Raw genomic sequence first — 18,332 nt, forward strand, 5'->3', positions numbered from 1 at the left:
GGGAGGGGTTGTAAGTTTCATGATCTTCCTGGGGTTCAGGAATTTCTCTCTTCCCTCCAGGAGGAAACTTGGGAGCAAAGGACTACAGAACTCCTGGTAGAGCCCACTGTGAAAGGCTGGCTGACCAGCCTGTGGAGCTGTAGGGAGGGGGTGGGACCCTGAGGAGGTGGAGGAGAGTGGAAGGAAGGTAGATCAGAGGGCACACTCTTGGGACATTGGTACTCAGCTCCCTCCCCCACTTCCATACACTGTTAGAGGAACTCTCACAGTGAGGTACTGTGGTGTCACAGGCCCAAAGGTACAGGGGCATGTAGCAGGAATCTTAAAGAGTCTTTATTAATAAAATCAAACCTGAGCCAGGTATTGGGGTGAACTGGAAGATCAGAGAAGCAGAACAAGCCACAGCTACCTCACCTCGCCGATCCTCAGCTGGTCTTATTTCCTCAGACTGGAGGCCAGTCCTCATCCAGAATAGGTCTAAGCTGAACTGCTGCTCAAAAGCCTGAATGCTTAACCAGGCCAAATCTTTTGTCTTTTAGGAGAATGAAGGTTAAGGAGTCTCAAGAACACTGGACAAATGAGACAACTGAAGAAAAGGGACAAATCATCTATCCCAGGAAACAGAGTAAAATGGCATGTGGGTATATCTTCTAAAAAATTTTATAAGTCTTCCTAAATGTTTGTTTCTGCTCTTCTCTAAAGATTTAACACTATTGGTCTTCTAATAGTCCCAGTTCAATTAAAATTTAGAGCTGACTTTGGAGTTGGAGAATGGCTCTCTCCTTCTTTAAACTCAAGCATGTTGTTAAAAGGAAAATGCAAACTCCCTGTATCATGCCAGAAGAAAAGAGCCATCTTCTGCTATGGGACAGGAGAAAAACCAAATTAATTAAGGGACTACTTTATTACTAATCTCAACTCTTTGATTCTATTCTGATTCTTTAAACTTTTCTTAAAGTATGAATTTTATATCCAAATTTACAAGATTTATACACACACACACACACACACATTTTAAACTTTGTTAAAATATGAATGGTCATATTCAATACTAACTAATTCTAGAAAAAAGGCTTCAGTTAGCTGCATATATATGTCTTTGTGTTCAAGTCTTATCAGTTTTCTGCAGGAAATCATGGCCTAACATCAACTGAAGTCTCCAGGATGAAGATGGGGCCCCACAACAACAACAATTCCACGTGGACAATAATAATATCACTAAGCTGACAAACATCATCTACAGATCAGCTTTAGACTACAAAGTACTCAGAGCAATTTTGAGAGGGCTAGCTGAGATGATCCAGTTTCAAAGACTACTTGAATAAGGACTTGAGATAAACCCTGAACTTGGCATTATACACAGACTGGATAATGAAGGATGTAGTTACCTTTCCTAGAATTTGACAATTAACCTAAAATTTTTCTTTTCAGGATAAAGATACCTTCACCCATACCCAGCAGGAAGCAATTTTAAGAATACGACGCCCACATTCCCAAAGAGGTGGTGTGGGGCAGGTGGGTTTTTTTGGTCTTTTAATGGGTTTTGGGTCTGGGATAATTTTCATTGTTTAGGGGGGTTGGTTACAAGTTGTTATCAAGGGTTAGGAAAAAGGCTAAGCAAAGAAGGTTAGATTTAAGGTTCTTGGTTTTTTTTTTTAAAAAAAAAGAAAAGAAAAAGACAATTACTAGTTTTAAATACTGTACATTAGATTGGATTGTACAAATTATGTATATTGAAATTGATATTGTTAGAAAATGCTATATGTATATTTCTAATTGTACTTATGCTGTTCATTTAACAATGTAATGCAATTTTCTGATCCTTAAATGTTATTATTTTCAACTATTAGGATATAAAGAAATGAAAGTTAGTAGTTAGACATTATAATAGAACTTGTAGTAATATTAGTATGTTTTCAAAATTGAGCAGCTATATTTTAGACAGACAGGTAGGTCATCTTCAAACCCTTCAGAGAGCTACAGAATATGGCATTTAAAATGTTTTAATAACTTAGAAAAAATTTCTTTTTTGTTATGACTATGAGACATGTTGGCTCCTGGCAGTACCAATCTACTTCAGAGAAAATATGGGCATTGAAGAAACTGCATATGGAGTTAACTTTCACTGTGGCAAAAGTTAGCCACTGGACAACAAAGTATCCTCGAATCAACTGCTGACAAACAGGACAGACAGGACACGAAACAAAGGACTACCAATTCTTGCCAAAACAAGTGTGGTTATGGCTTTATCAAAAGACATCTTCTGAGGCCAGGACAATATGGAACCATCCCTGAAGTGGCCTTCACAATCCAGAAAAGGTACAGTGCCCTTTTCTTCGAAGGCAGCTGAACAGGCAGTGGGCCGATGGCTTCTGTTGTGCAGTGGAATGACAGCTGAAATAGTTATTCTTGAAGAGTAACTAAGCTCACGCCTCTCAATAGTAGACTGGCACTTAATAGAGGGATATGGAGAAGAACAAGATGCTGAGATGAAGCCACACACACACATAGCCAAGAAGAATGGATAGCTGAATTAAAAAGAAGAAAACATCAACAATTTCCAGAATTTAAAATCCTGAATCATGACAAGACACTAATGGAATTCAGGTGTTTCTGGTACATGGACTGCTCTCACCCAATGTGAGGTCAAACTATTGATGTTGTGTACATCCTACTTTACAAATGAGTCTGTCAGATATGCTAAGCCTATAGGCTGAAGATGATGCCCCAACACTGTGGAAAAACCTCAGGTGACTGTCCATACAGCTGGCTGTTTCTGTCAACTCACATTTTTTTTTTTGGAAGCTGCTTGCATGCACTTCCTGTTTTTATTTTTTATTAGGTAATATTATTTCCTTCTTGGGTCTCTGAGGGAGTTGACGATTAGTTAGTTATAGTTGAAGATTAGTTAGGATAGAAAGTGAATTAGGTACATTTTGGACTTACCAAAATACGATAGATAATGGAATTATTTTCTCTGAATTTGTCAAATACAAATGGACTAGACATTGTTTAGGTATTTATTACTTGTATATATGGTATATAGTTATTGTACTTTTGTATATAATTTTTCTTATGTTAGTTATAACCTTTTTCCTTTTTTCTTTTTATTAAAATAGAAAAGGGGAAATATGATGATATTTTATTTGTACTGAAATGTGATTTTATTTGTATGTTAATAAATAAAGTTGCCTGGGGGTCAGAGCTAATAGCAAGCCATCACAGAAGCTGAGCGGTTGTGGTGCACGCCTTTAATCCCAGCTCTTGGGAGGCAGAGCTAGGTGGATCTCTGTGTGATCAAGGATACAGCCAGCATGGAGACACATGCCTTTAATCTCAATACCAACCATAGAAGACCTGGAGGTCTGTACAGACAGGCAGTGATGAGGCGGTCATGTGGTTGGGTTTACAACCAATGAGAAGGCAGAACAGAAAGTCTTTATAAAGACAAACACACAGGAAGTAGCTCTCTTGGCTGAAGAGGATAGCTGCAGAGTGAAGGGTAAGGCTCTTAGCTCTGACCTCTTGGGCTTTCATCTTTGCATTGGTTCTGTGTTTCTTATTGAATAAGACGGTTACTTCTACAGGGACAATCAACCAGGAGTAAAAGCTATGAGCAAAAATGAACCTGTCCCCCTAAAAGCTGTCTGCCTCTGGTATTTGGTCACAGGGATGGAAAGGTAGCTCCTCTGTGTTCTTCATCTTTCTTAATTTAAGTCCGTTTACCCTCTGGACCTGAAGAAGTTTAAGGATCCGCTGGTGTAGCTCCAGTAGCACTCAAGACATTACATCAGTGTGCATGCAGGTCTCTGCAGAAGAAAGGGCAGTAAGGTGGCCCAGCAGGTAAAGGTGCTTGCCATCAGGCTTGACAAACTGAGTTTAGTTCCAGGGACCCACAAAGTAGAGGAGAGAACGAAGCCTTGCATGTCGTCCTCTGACCACACTTGTGTTAAACATGTCTTGCACACCCCCACATACACACACAACAGAGAAATACACGTTAAAAAGAGCAGGGGAGGGACAAGAGGCCACCTTAAAACAAACACAATCAATGCTTTCACTTACCCCTCCACTGCCTTCTGAGTTAACAGCACTTTATAAGAGAACACCTTCTCTAGTTGCAACCTGCATGACCACATGAACCTTTCCCAGGCCTGTCCTGAAATCACAGTCCATTTGGAACCACAGTGTTTTCATAAAAGGTATTATACCTCCTGCTGTTTACCTCTGTGTACAACTATTTAAGTCACTTGGCCTATGTCTCCACAAATTCAGGTCCAGGGATGATGAAATAAGGACCTCAGTTTAAACAACTGTTAGTTCACAAAACTTGAGTGTCGGAGTTTGAAACACTGTCTGAAGGGCTGGAGAGCGTTCTAAGAGCACGGGCTGCTCTTCCAGAGTTTGATTCCCAGCACCCACGTGGCAACTCACAACCATCTATAACTCCGATCCAGGTGACCCAACCCCCACTCTTGACCTCTGCAGTCCCTGCATGCATGTGGCGCACAGATATACGTGCAGGCAAACGCCCATACACATAAAATAAAAATAAAGGAAACATTTAAAGGAAACGCTGAAATGTTAAGCCTTATATCAGGAAGTACAGGTCACAGGAGGGTGCTGGTGGGACATAGTTTCCCGTCATTTATACAGAGATGAGTACCACCTGGTGTGGCATTTGGAGAGTCTCCTCCCATGACACTCAATATGTGATGTCTGTCAGTACCAGTTGTCTGGCTGCACAACCCAGTCGGGAATCCCACAATTTCCTTGTGTTAGCCTGGGCCACCAAAGGCTTACGGGACAGGACTGTCCCCATTCCAGATGCCAGCCAGTCAGATGCACTTCTTTCCTGTGTGCTGCAAACGCATGGCTTCCTCCCACTCTCTTCCCAGGTCTGAGAACTTGCTAGAATAGCTCACTAAACTGCTGTCATAAGGGCTTCAGTGCGGGAACAGATGAGCGAGAGAGCTGCACAGGGCACGGTTTAGAGTTCAGACGACAGTGAGGTCAATAAGGTGCGCTCCAAGCCAGTTTGACCGCTCTCTTCAGGAAATGCAGAAACTGGATGAGACACAGTCACCACAAGAAGTTTGGGTCACGTTGCCACAAGCTAAGTAGGTACATTAGCTAGGAGAAAGACTTAATGAGATCCACACCCCATCACTAGCCCCCATCCCCATCCCACCCCCACCCCCCAGGCCACAGCTTCATCTCTGACTGGAACCACTGGAATTTGGAGACAATCACTTCTGTTGTTTAAGGCACTGAGTGCTGTGTGCTTGGTTATAAAAGGCCCGGAAACTCACAGTAATATGAACACAGGAGGAGAAGATGACATTTCAACTTCTACTTGTTATAAGAATGTTAAATGTAACAAAACTTGCCTAACAAAATTACCTTACTTGGAGGCCTGGAGAGACGGCTCAGCAGTTAAGAGCACTGGCTGCTTTTCCAGAGGTCCTGAGTTCAATTCCCAGCGCCCACATAGTGACTCAAAACCATCTATAATGCGATGTGGTGCCCTCTTCTGGTGTGCGGGCATACATGCAGACAGAACCTGTATATGAAACAAACAAACAAATAAATAAATAGTCAGAAAGTATTTAATGTGAGAGTGAAACCTGTCCTGAGGATACTTCACATCTTGTTATGTTATTGCTTCGTTGGTTAAGTCGGGATTTACCAAAAAGGACATAGTTTCCATCCCATGTGAACACTAATATTTCTTTCTCCCCTTAAGAAGAAAAACATTTTTTGCTTTATTATTTCAACAAGTTATCAATCTTAGTTTTCAACTAGTCCTCATAAATTCTAGTTGTTAGTACTCATATCATTTTTATGACATGGCACCAGACTCTCAAATAAATACTGACAGGAACCAGGCTGGAATTCATAGTACAATGTGTCGTTTGTATAATCTACACCCCCCTGGAGATACATAAATCATGCATTCCTGTGTGACAGGACAGGAGACCCCGTGTGGTCCTGCAGAGGAACGACGCACACATCTGTGGAGTGTCAGAGCCCTGCTTCAGGAGGAAAGCCCACTTGATGTGGGCATCTCATACCTGGGGATCTACCTTCAAAGGAAAGTGGGTGCCCATCACTCTGAAAGGCCAGGTCCTTGCAGGGAGTGGACGAGTCCACACATACCTCCAGGGAAGTAGCCAGCTCTCTGTGTGGGTTTGTGTAACACAAATCTTAAAAGTTCTTATTAAATAAAAAACACAGAGCCAAATATCAGGGTTGAAATCTGAGAGAGCAGAGGAATAGAGAACGCCACAGCTCACCTCACCTCACCAACACCACAGCTTCAAAAGAGTGAGTGCGTGTCTTCCTGTGTACTGACTTAGCTTCTTGAGTAGCCACTGGCCTAGCTGTTACTCATGTAGCTCTTGTTGGGCTTCAGATCCTTAAAGTCTGTAGAACTGAGAGTCCTGCAAAATGAAACACATCCATCTGCCAAAATTTATTTCTTTGTGTACCGTTGGGATTACTTCCTGCAGGTAATGAAATTTGGTTATAGAAGGAACAAGTAGGACTTTTTTTCATGATTTACTTGGCTTCTTGCCAAGTGATTAAAAAAGTTCCTTTTCAAACCTTTGCTATTTACATGGTGTTTCTTATGAAATTCTTTATCTTCCAGCACATTATTTATTAATAACTGATCAATCTCATCATTACCTTGTGCTAGAGGGCCTGGTAAACCCTTATGGGATTTGATATGTGTTTTATATATATAGGATGTTCTCTATTTCTTATTATTTCTTGTAATTGTATAAATAGTGAAGTTAATTCTGCATTATCAAGAATAAATTAAGCAGTTTCAATATGTAAAACAACTATTTCTGCATATTTGAGAGTCAGTAATTATATTGAGATGTAATACATATCTTAAAAGGTCTTATTAATAAAAAAAAAAAACCCAGAGCCAGATATTGGAGTGAAAGCTGAAAGATCAGAGAAGCAGAGCAAGCCAGCCACAAGTTCTTACCTCTACAAAATCCTCAGTCTAAAGAGAGTGAGTTCCTGTTTCCTAATATGTTATATACCTTTCTCTGCAGAGACATCACTTCCTGGGATTAAACGCATGTGTGCTTCCAGGTACTAGGAATAAAGGTATGTGCCATCATGCCTGGCTCTGATCCTGGTGTGGCCTTGAACTCACAGAGATCCCTGTCTCCCGAGTGATAAGGGTGTATGCTATCCATGTCTGGCCTCTATGTCTAAGTAATGTCTGGTTCTGTCCTTTGATCCCCAGATAAGTTTTATTGGGGTGCACAATATATCACCACATTGAGAGGTTCTGGAAAATCTAATAATACCATGAGAATAGCATATAATTCTGACTTTGGTTAACTGCATCATTAAAAACACAGAAAATAAATAATCTTACACCAGCAAAACCAAAAGAAGGGGAACACACACACACACACACACACATACACACACACACTCACTACCACCACCACCAAAATAACAGGAATTAACAAACATTAGTCATTAATAGCTCTCAATATCAATGGATTCACTTCCCCAATAAAAAAGACATGGGCTAACAGAATGGATGCAGAAACAGGATCCATCCTTCTGCTGCCTACAAGAAACACACTTCAACATCAAAGATAGACATTACCTCAGAACAAAGGGTTGGAAAAATATTTTCCAAGCAAATGAACCCATGAAGCAAGTTGGTGTAGCTATTCTAATATCTAACAAAATAGACTTCCAACCAAAATTAATCAAAAGAGATGGGGGAGGATACTTCATACTCATCAAAGGAAAAAATCACTAAGATGACATTTCAGGTCTTATTAACATCATGCCCCAAATGCAAGTTTGTAAAAGACACATTAATAGAGCTTAAATCACACATAGAATCTCGTACACTAATAGTGGAATACTTCAATACTCTACTCTCACAAATGCACAGGTCATCCAGACAAAAATAATTGGGAGCTGGGTGGTGGTGATACATGCCTTTAATCCCAGCACTTAGGAGGTAGTAAGTTCGAGGCCAACCTGGTCTACAGAGCAAGTTCCAGGACAGGTGGAATACACAGTAGTAAGAGTATCCTTTTTTGTATGTGTGCATGTGTGTATATGTGTTTGTGTGCACACATGTGTCTGGGGAACGGAGGCCAATATCAGATGTTATCTTAGTTAGGGTTTCTATTGCTGTGAAGGAACACCATGACCACAGCAACCCTTATAAAGGAAAATCATTTAATTGGGGTGGTGGCTTACAGTTTCAGAGGTTCAGTCCACCATCATCATGGTGGGACATGGTGGCCTGCAGGCAGACATGGTGCTGGAGAAGGAGCTGAGAGTCCTACATCTTGCAGAGAACAGGAAGCAAACAGGAAGTGAACTCAATACTGGGTGTTGCTTGAGCATGAGACCTCAAAGGCCTCCTCCCCAGTGACACACTTCCCCAATAAGACCACACCTCCTAGTAGAGCCACGCCCTTTGGGGGACATTTTCTTTCAAACCACCACAGATGTCTTCCTCTATTGCTCTGTCATTTATAACATTTATTCATGTATATGTGTGTTTTGTGTACAATATGTCTGTGCACCATGTGCATGTTTGTTAACCCCAGAGGCCAGAAGGGGCATAGGAGCCCCTGGGACTGGAATTACAAATGTTTGTGAGCCACCATGTGGGTGCTGGGAACTAAACTCCTGTTCTTTGGAGAAGTGGCCACTGCTCCTAACCACTGAGCCATCTCTTCAGGCTCTCTCACTTAATCTGGAGCCTGTGGAATGGGAAACACTGGCTGGCTAGGATTGTGGGAATTGGTTTCACCAAAGGCTTTAGGGGTACAAACCCTAGGCTATGACTTTCTGTCTGCATATGTGACCCCTTAAGCGTGGAGAGAGTAAAGTGGTGAGTTCTCTCTTGGATGGTAAAGACCGGATCAGGCGGCATGAAGCAGCATGTGATCCGTCCCCAGCTTTCCAAGGACTCTGCAACTAGATTTACCATATCCTGTATTTGTGAGTGTATTTCCCCATTTCTTATCTTAATAAATCCCTGATATCCCTTAAACAGACTCTTGTGGTTCCCTTACAGGCTAGGGAATTTTAGGGACCCTCCTTTTTCTGCTTCTCCAGAGTTAAGATTACAAGTGCATACCATAATGCCGAGTCAGAGTCTCTTCAGATTAAGAAAAGACATTCTATGCTTTCTATTTTCCATTGCTTACTTAGACCAAGGGTTTCATTAGCTTGTTTTTATTTTGTATTGTGTTTTTGACACAAGGTCTCTTGTAGTCCAAGCTAGCCCGAAACTTGCTTTGTGTGAGGATGACTTTTAACTCCTGATCCTCCTGCCTCTATTTCCCGAGTTCTGGGATTACAGGCATGTCTACCATGCCCAACTATGCGAAAGGTTTTAATAGAAAGAATTGACCATAACTATTGACAGGTGGGAGGATAGAGATTCACACACCCATTAAAAATTTTGGCCTGTGCAAGCGATGGTGGCTCATGCCTTTAATCCCAGCACTCGGGAGGCAGAGTCAAGCAGATCACTGTGAGTTCGAGGCCAGCCTGGTCTACAGAGCGAATTCCAGGACAGGGAATCCTGTCTTGAAAAAAAAAATTGGCCTGATTCCCAGCTGGATCTTGGTAAACATGTTCAGCAGATGTGTAGGGGTGACTGGTATAGCCTGGGAGGATATGCAGAATTCAACATCTGGCCACTTGATCTGTCACTCTGAACCTCTCTCCTCTTTTGTCTTCCCGATCTCTTACAAGTGTCTTTCACCAGCAAACACCATGCCAGGAGCAGCCATGGCGAGCTTCTGGGAGCCAAGGGCTCTGGCTCTCTTGCAACCTGGGGGCCATGATGGAGATGACAGACAATGCTGCATCCCATCAGGTCCCCTCGTTACCTCTTTTTCCTCCCAAGTCCAGTGTGCTTGCTCATCTCCATCCTTCTGTTAGTGCAACTTTATGCAAAGTACCCAGAAAGGCTTCTTTTACTTAACCTTAATTTTTTAAAAAGACTGTTTTTTTGTTACTTTTAATTGTGTGTGTGGGGGGGTTGGTGTGTGTGTGTGTGTGTGTGTGTGTGTGTGTGTGTGTGGTGTGAGTGTGAGTGTGGTATGGTGTGTGTGTGTGGTGTGAGTGTGAGTGTGGTATGGTGTGTGTGTGTGTGGTGAGTGTGGTATGGTGTGTGTGTGTGGTGTGTGAGTGTGAGTATGGTATGGTGTGTGTGGTGTGAGTGTGAGTGTGGTATGGTGTGTGTGTGTTTGTGTGTGGTGTGCTATGTGGTGTGGGCTGTGTGTGTGTATGTGTGGTAGAAATGTGTGTGGAAGTGTGTGTGGTATGGTGTGTGTGTGTGTGTGTGTGTGTGTGTGTGTGTGTGTGTGTTTTGTGTGTGGTGTGCTATGTGTGTGGGGACTGTGGGTGTGTGTGAAGGTAAACTCACCTGCAGGTACCAGCAGAGGCATCAGATCCTCCTGGCTCTGGGGTCATTGGAGGTTGTGAGCCACCTAACATGGGTGCTGGGAATCGAACCTGAGCTGCTGAACTTGGGTTCTCTAGAAGAGCAGTCCATGCTCTTAGCCACTAAGCCACCTCTCCTGTCCCTAGGGAGACTTCTTGGCTGTTTCCCTGCATAGTCCCTAGCCACCCTCTTATCTGAAAATGGGAGCGGGGAGCAGGTACCAACGGCACCTAGTTTTTGGTGGTGAGCTTCATTCAGTGGCAGCATAAGGTACAAACTTGCGGGAATCCTCCTTTCTCTGTCTCTTGCGTTCTATGATCACAGGCCTGTACCACCTCATCTGGCTATAGAATCGGTGTGTGTGTGTGTGTGTGTGTGTGTGTGTGTGTGTGTGTGTGCGCACACGTGTGTGTATGTGCATGGGGAGGCCAGAGGTCACCCTCTGGTGCTGTTACTTAGGAGACTTCCAACTTGTTTTTTTTTTTTTTTGGTTTTTCGAGACAGGGTTTCTCTATGTAGCTTTGCGCCTTTCCTGGGACTCACTTGGTAGCCCAGGCTGGCCTCGAACTCACGGAGATCCGCCTGGCTCTGCCTTCCGAGTGCTGGGATTAAAGGCGTGCGCCACCACCGCCCGGCCCAACTTGTTTTTTGAGACACAGTCTTCCACCAAGGCCTGGGCACACTGACCAGGCTTGCTGACCAGTGAGGCCCAGGGATCTGCCTGTCTCCATCTGCCAAATGCTCACACTCCAAGTGTTGTGTGGCACGCCCTTACGCTTGCTCAGCAAGCACTGTACCAGCTGAGTTCTTTCTCCAGCCCCTACAGAAATGTTTTGTCTCATGTCATTGGGACTCATAAGGGAACTCAGGACAGCAGTTGAGTGGCAGTCATGGCCATTGACTTTATACACTTGTCTGAGTCATGTGCTGACCACACAGCTGGTTACACATTGTTTATGAAAGTATCTGTGGGGGCATTTCTGGAAGGGTTTTAGCATTTGACTCGATGGACACGCAGAAAGCAGACTCCGTCTACCATGACTGGAAATGTTGGTTGCTATCCAATTTGTAGAGAGTTTGAATTGACCAAAAGGCTGAGGAAGCTTGGATCACTCAGTCTTATTTAGGACTTATTTATGCTCTCCTGACCCTTGAACTCCTGGTCCTCAGGCTCCATGCTCAGACTGAACTCGGCCAGCTCAGCTCTAGGCCTTTCTTTGAACTGTTCAGTTGGCCGTTTCCAGCTTGTAGATGGGAGCCTGGAACCTCAGACTCCATGTCTTAGTTAGGGTTTCTATTGCTGTGAAGAGACACCATGACCACAGCAACTCTTATAAAGGAAAACATTTTACTGGGGCTGGCTTACAGTTTCAGAGATTTAGCCCACTATCATCATGGTGAGAAACATGGCATCATGCAGGCAGACATGGTGCTGGAGAAGGAGCTGAGAGTTCTACATCTTATTCCCCAGGCAGCAGAAGCAGACTGTGTGATTACCAGCACCTACCTGGTGGCTCATTACCATCTGTAACTCTAGTTCCAGAAGATCTGATACTCTCTTCTGGCCTCTGGGGGAACCAGACAACTACATGATGCACAGACATAAATGCAGGTAAAACACCCATACGCACAATAAATGAGGAGATAGACGGTTGGTAGATAATAAATCTTTAAAAACCTTCATGTGCATGTGCACACAGGTGTGCCTTCCAATGTCTTGGTGTGAGGCTCTACACAGAACCTTGAGTGCATTTTCCACTGCACAAGAGTCTTCAGGTCCTTCCGTACTTCCGCACACTGATCATAGAGGAATGTACTAGGAAATGTAACCGATTGGAGAAAGGCCAGTGGTAAAAAGCTGAACTCACTGCTAAGATTTCTCAGGAAAAGATTAGGAAAGACTGTTGTTTATATACTTTATCATCTTATCTGGGACACATTGTTACCCCATTTGTATTGTTTGTCTAATAAATGAAACACACACAAAAAGAAATATCTATTTTTTTCTCTTTTCGAGCCAAATACTCCTCCCTAGCTCCTAAATCCAGATATTAATGCAGCTCTCACAGTCATAAACCTGGGTTACCGTGACTGTAACACAATGGAGACATGGAGACAGGGCGTGGGATGTGGTGATTACACTCTTGTCAATAACAGACGTTCAGTGAGGGCCTCCGTGTGTGCAGCACGTGTCTCCGAATGTAAAACAAACAGAAAGTGGCCGAGAACACGTGGTCTGCTCAGTTAGATGTGTGTGATCTTGCGCTTTGTGGCTCTGGCATTGGAGACTCAGCTTTAGGCACAAGAGCACACTGGTCTACTTAGCCTGGCCTGAGGACGGATCACGCTGGAAACATGGACGCCATATATGAGGGATGAATTGGTCCACTTCTGCCGAGTAGCAGATGATCCCCCAAATCAGCATCTTCAGACAGTGCCTGTTTATAATGTCATAGGTTCTGTGGGTTGCAAGTCCCCCAGCAAGGTGGAGTACAGGGCTGGGCTCACCTGAGGGCTCAGATGGGGGAAGGGTTTACTTCCAAGATCATGCAAGTGGTCCTCCCAGCAAGCAGGGGATGACTATAGACCCCCCTTTTTTCTAGACAAGCACTCTACCACTGAGCTATACCTTCCTGCTTTGAGTTGTTGTTGTTTGTTTTCATTACCTTTTCGGAGGAGTTGTTGTCATTTTATTTTATTTTGGGTTTTTTTTTTGTTTGTTTTGGTTTTTCGAGACCAGGTTTCTCTGTGTAGCTTTTGGAACCTATCCTGGAACTTGCTCTGTAGACCAGACTGGCCTAAAACTCACAGAAATTCACCTGCCTCTGCCTCCCGACTGCTGGGATTATCGGCGTGCGCCATCACTGCCCGACTTGTTTTCTTTTAGAGATAAGGTCTTGCTAAGTTGCTGGAACTAGCTTTGAACTTCTGATCCTCATGTCTTAGCTTCTTGAGTAGCCACCAGGCCTAGCTGTTACTCATGTAGCTCTTGATGGGCTTCAGATCCTTAAAGTCTGTAGAACTGAGAGTCCTGCTCCTTACTGGCTCCTAGGTGTGGTGGCCACGGCCTCCCTGCCTTGACACATGGTCAGTTTGCTTTGGCACAGTCACCAAGGATACAGCTCAGTGGTACAGTATGGGTTTAGAATACCCCAGGGAGCTGGGCAGTGGTGGTCCATGCCTTTAATCCCAGTACTCCGGAGGCAAAGGCAGGTGTCTCTCTAGGAGTTCAAGGCCAGCCTGGTCTACAGAGTGAGTTTCAAGACAGTCAGGGCTACACACAGAAACGCTGTCTCAAAAAAACCAAACCAAACAAACAACAACAAAATACAAAAACCGTAAGAATAACCCTGGGAGGAAACAATCTGAGAATAACCCCTAAAAGCTGTTCTCCATGACAACTGATGCAGCCTCAGCGCTGAGCAGATGCTCAGAAGAAACAAGTGGTGGGCTGGGCTGACCCAGCTTCACCCAGGAGGCGGCGGTGGTGGTGGTGGCGGTGGGCAGACCCCGCTTGGGTTTTCGTTTGGTCTTATTGTTTTATTTTTCTCCTCCCCACTCATCAGCGAGGTAACAGGTTGACACCCCAAGGTTTGAGGGTGCACACAATGCTGCAAAACCCAATCCTCATACCTGTGGATCTCTGGGGACCTGGAATCCTGTTTATTTATTGAAGATTTGTTTTTCTTCATGAGTTTTTTGCCTGCGTGTATATCAAGGCACTTCATGCATACCTGTTGTCTGAAGAGATCAGAAGAGAGCATCAGATCCCTTGGAACTGGAGTTAGGGATGGTTGTGAGTGGCCAAGTAGGTTCTAGGAACTGAACCTGGGTCTTCTGCAGGAGCAGCCAGTGATCTCAGTCACTGAGCAATCTCCGGCACATGGATCCTTGAATTTCAAAACCAAAGTGTAAAAGGGAACACGTAAATACTAACTGGAAGTAGGGTTGAAGTACATGTGGAAATCGTCCCATTTGTTAAGTACGATAAATGTACCGCGGTTACAGAGGTAAGGTGAAGTTCTCCCTTTATATCCACAAATTCTTTACCCTCGGCTTAAAATGAAGCAGATTGAAAAAAAGAATTGAAAACTCACCCAGAAAGTTCCAAAAGCATAGCTAAAGCAGGCCCCAAACACCCGTGTTCCAGCCAGGAATGTTGTCCCTTTGCTTCACATGTGTGTTTTGGTGAGTCCTGCCGGCAACAGCTGCAGTATGTGTTTGAGCATGTGCAGGTTCAGTCTTGTCATCCTCTAGATGACTGTCCAGATGTGTGGAGAGTGTGTAAGCTCTGTGACTTGAGTTTTCATGTTCTCTGGAGAGCAGGGCACTTGGGCTCTGTGACTTGAGTATCTGGAGTCTTCTATGGAGAGGAGGGTGTGTAGGCTCTGTGATTTAGGTGCTCATGCTCTTCTATGCAGAGGAGGGTGTGTGGGCTCTGTGACTTGAGTACTCAGGCTCTTTGTCTGTCTCCAGGGTTGTTCTAGAGTAAATGCTTGATAGACACTAGGGGACAGCTGTGCCTTATTTCTTGGGTGACATGTCATAGAGTCTGTAACCCACTTTATAATGGCACAGAAAAGTATGTACAAAAATAGAAACAAGTAGCCTGTGTTATCAGAAAAAAAATATAAGACATGAGAATATTGCCAATAGGTTTTTGTTTGTTTGTTTGTTTTAAGAGTTTGTGTCTTTTTTGTAAATGTCCACAAAGCTTCTTGTTCTCTTGTTGGTTCTCAGGCTTGGCCAGGCTGTGTCGTTCCCCAGCTGACACTGGGCTCACCCAGCACCTGCCGTATTGCTTCTTCTTGAACTGGAGGTGTTTGCACACATCAGCTTTCCCCTGGACGGAGGTGTGTGTACTCTTCTGTATGGAAGCCCTGGCTACCCTGGATCTTGTTTGTAGACCAGGGGTTTTGTCTGCAGCAGCAGAAGAGGAAGACAGTACAACACGGGGTGGCCAGAGTGGGCACCAGGGCCGCAGAGACCTTTTCATGCCACTGCCGGGTGAGAGCATGAGCAGGTGCCATCCAGACAGAATATCACTCCAGCCCTACAACCCTTCTGATCGCGTAAGCACGGCACACGCTCTGCACTGAGCTTTCCACCGGGGCGGCTGACACAGTGCCTGGAGTTCCCGTCCATCTGCTAGGACTTGGGATTCCGCCCCCCCGCCCCCCAAGCACCCCCAAACAAGCCAGGCATTACTTATGACAGCAGATATGTTCCTGGAAATCTTGGGGCTGGTCCATTACACAGCTCAGCAGTCACCCAGGAAGCCTGGTCCGACAGAAAGAAAACCTGAGTTTCTGTGTGGAAACTCCCCAGGACCACACGGAGTGCCTAGTGCCTGGTAGTACTGAAGCAAGTGAAGACCAGCAGGGAAAGCTCCCCGTCAGGAGAGAGTGAGGCAGCCTTGTGTCTGCCAGAACCAGAGTGCTCACACACTCTCATCTGCACTTTACAACAAATTCAAGAAAAAAATCCCTCACCTCTCCTTTTTTGGTCACTTCAGCTTTTCTCTGGTGGCTTTAAAAACGTCTTTTCTTCCATGACACACTAGGAAAGGCACTTTTGGAGCTGCGGCATAGTTATAAATGACTCCCCACAACTGTTTTTTATTTTCGTTTTGTTTCACTGGCTGAGAATGTAAATTGAACTCCAGGGCTATTGTGCTTTGTTCTGCCTCTCTGTGGAAATGTGTTCCGAATTAAAGTCCGCGGGTAAGGCAGAGTAGTCCTGAATGTGGCCCTGCAGGTTTGGAAAGGCCCCCAGAGCCAAGAAAAGACAGAGTGCAATTTTATGAGCCCCAGATGGTGTGGTGGGTGTCGCGGATGTCTTTATGTGGGGGATCATGGGTTCAGGTTCCATCTGGAGGGAACTCGGAGGGAGCCCTTCATATCTAGGGGAGAGAGATGGGTGCTTGGGCAGGAAATGTAGCCACCTGCAGGCTCTGCATGCTGCCTTCCTGGCCCAGCCTAGCATCCCCAGATGTAGCTGTGGGAGAAGAGGTTGAGAGGCTGAGAACAAAGGGAAGCCACCAATTCTGTCCCTGCCACCTTCTGTGTCCAGCCACTGTGCTGTGAAGATTCTTGAACCAGCTTTTCCCTTGCTTGCTCTGGGGAGTCAGTCTGGTCTCTCATTAACTCACTCCTGAAGGAAGTAGGACTGATTTTACAGCAGACCCAGCAGGAATGTTGACTTTTTAACATTGGGATATGATGTTGTCAAGTTCAAGTTGGAGATCATGTAATTGAGTAACAAAGTTTTTTAAAAGTAAAAGAAAATAGAAAAACAAAACCCTTATAATGTGCTAAGTATTTTAATGATGTGGAGCCATGTCTGCAGCTATCTCTGGCTGCATGGTGCTGGTGGAGGGTGTGGATGGGGCAGGAGTGGTGCAAAGGGTGGACATGCCTGCTAAGGCCATCAAGACACGGTGGTCCTTAGAGAGGGAACCATCAAAAGGAAGTTGCTAAGACAGTCTCCGCTGAATAAAGTGGGTACAAATGCTTCTTGATGACATGGTTTGATTTGGTAGAGAAAAATGACAATGTCACAAAGGTACCATTAATGACTTTATGGTCACACTTAATTCATGCATGCTTCTTCCTCTTCTCCTCCTCCTCCTTCTTGCTCCTCCTTCCTCTCCTCCTCCTTCTCTTCCTCCTCCTCCCTTTTCTCTTCCTCCTCCTCTTCCCTGCTCCTTTCCTCTCCCTCATCCTCCTACTTCTCCTTTGTCTAGGCCCTAATTCACAGATATCTACCTGCCTCTGCCTCTTGGGTGATAGATTTATTTACTTATTTTGATTTTCCAAGAAAGGGTTTCTCTGATTAGTCCTGGATGTCCTGTAGTTTGAACTCAGAGATCCATCCGCATCTGCCTCCTAAGTGCTGGGATTAACGGTATGGGCCACCACCTCCTAGCAGATTATTAATGAGTTTTTTTCTGGCAGTGGTAGCATTTGAATCCAGGGCCTTGCATTGTCAAGATCAGCATTCTTCCACTAAGCTATATCTTCAGCTCTAAATTGCCACCATGCCAGAAGGGGCTCTAGCAGGCCCGAGCGTGGCAGACATTGCAGACAGATTTTGCCATGTGTGGTCCTGCTAGAGCCCCTTCCATGCCTGACTCTTTTCTTTTTTAATTTTTTTCAGGGGGCAGAGGGGTTCTTAGTGGATAAAGCAGTTGATGAGCAATCTTGAGGACCAGAGTTTGTGTCTCCAGAACCTGTATAAATGCCAGGCAAGCCTGGCAGCCATCTCCATCCCAGTCCTCAGTAAACACAGACCATGGGGCAAGTTGGCAGCTAAATCAGCTGAATGATTGAGCTCCAGGTTCAAGTGAGATCCTATATCAATATAACATGAAGAGAGATAAAGAAAAACACCTACATAAATCTCTGGCCTCTGTATGTGTGTGCACACATGTACACACACCACACATACACATAGACACATATGACTAAAACTTTGCTGGCTATGGTGGCACACATGTAATCTCAACACTTGGGAGGTTAAGACAGGATTGAAGTTTGAGTCCAGCCTGGGCTACATAATGAGATCCCAGCTCAGAAGCAAACACAGCCTAGCATGGTAGTGAATGCCAGCAATCTCAGCACTTGGGAGGCAGAGGCTGGAGAATCAATTCAAGGTCTGCAAGTTTGAAGCCAGCTTGACTAGCCTGATCTACATAATAAGTTCCAGACATGCCAAGGCTACATAGTAAAATTATGATACAAATAGACAAGCAAAAAACAGCTCTAATTGGTGTAAAGCACACATTATCTTAAAAGCACCATCATAACTGTTAGTAAATTGGTTGCAAAAGGTGAGTTTTGCAACTCTGTGGATTTGGTGTCCTGGTTCA

At 44.4% G+C, this 18,332-nt stretch overlaps 1 long non-coding RNA gene across 2 annotated transcripts; it reads left to right on the top strand.

Moving 5' to 3' along the window:
* Positions 1-1,472: 1,472 nt before the first annotated feature.
* Positions 1,473-16,981, top strand: LOC119088001. 2 transcript variants are annotated; one of them, XR_005091553.1, is made up of 4 exons: positions 1,473-1,515; positions 7,071-7,125; positions 11,934-12,074; positions 15,203-16,981. It is a non-coding gene; the product is annotated as an uncharacterized LOC119088001 (long non-coding RNA). The 2 variants fall into 2 exon arrangements; XR_005091554.1 differs by lacking the exon at positions 11,934-12,074.
* Positions 16,982-18,332: the final 1,351 nt, after the last annotated feature.

This window comes from Peromyscus leucopus, chromosome 5 (assembly GCF_004664715.2).
Source record: "Peromyscus leucopus breed LL Stock chromosome 5, UCI_PerLeu_2.1, whole genome shotgun sequence".
In the NCBI taxonomy this organism is placed as follows: domain Eukaryota; kingdom Metazoa; phylum Chordata; class Mammalia; order Rodentia; family Cricetidae; genus Peromyscus; species Peromyscus leucopus.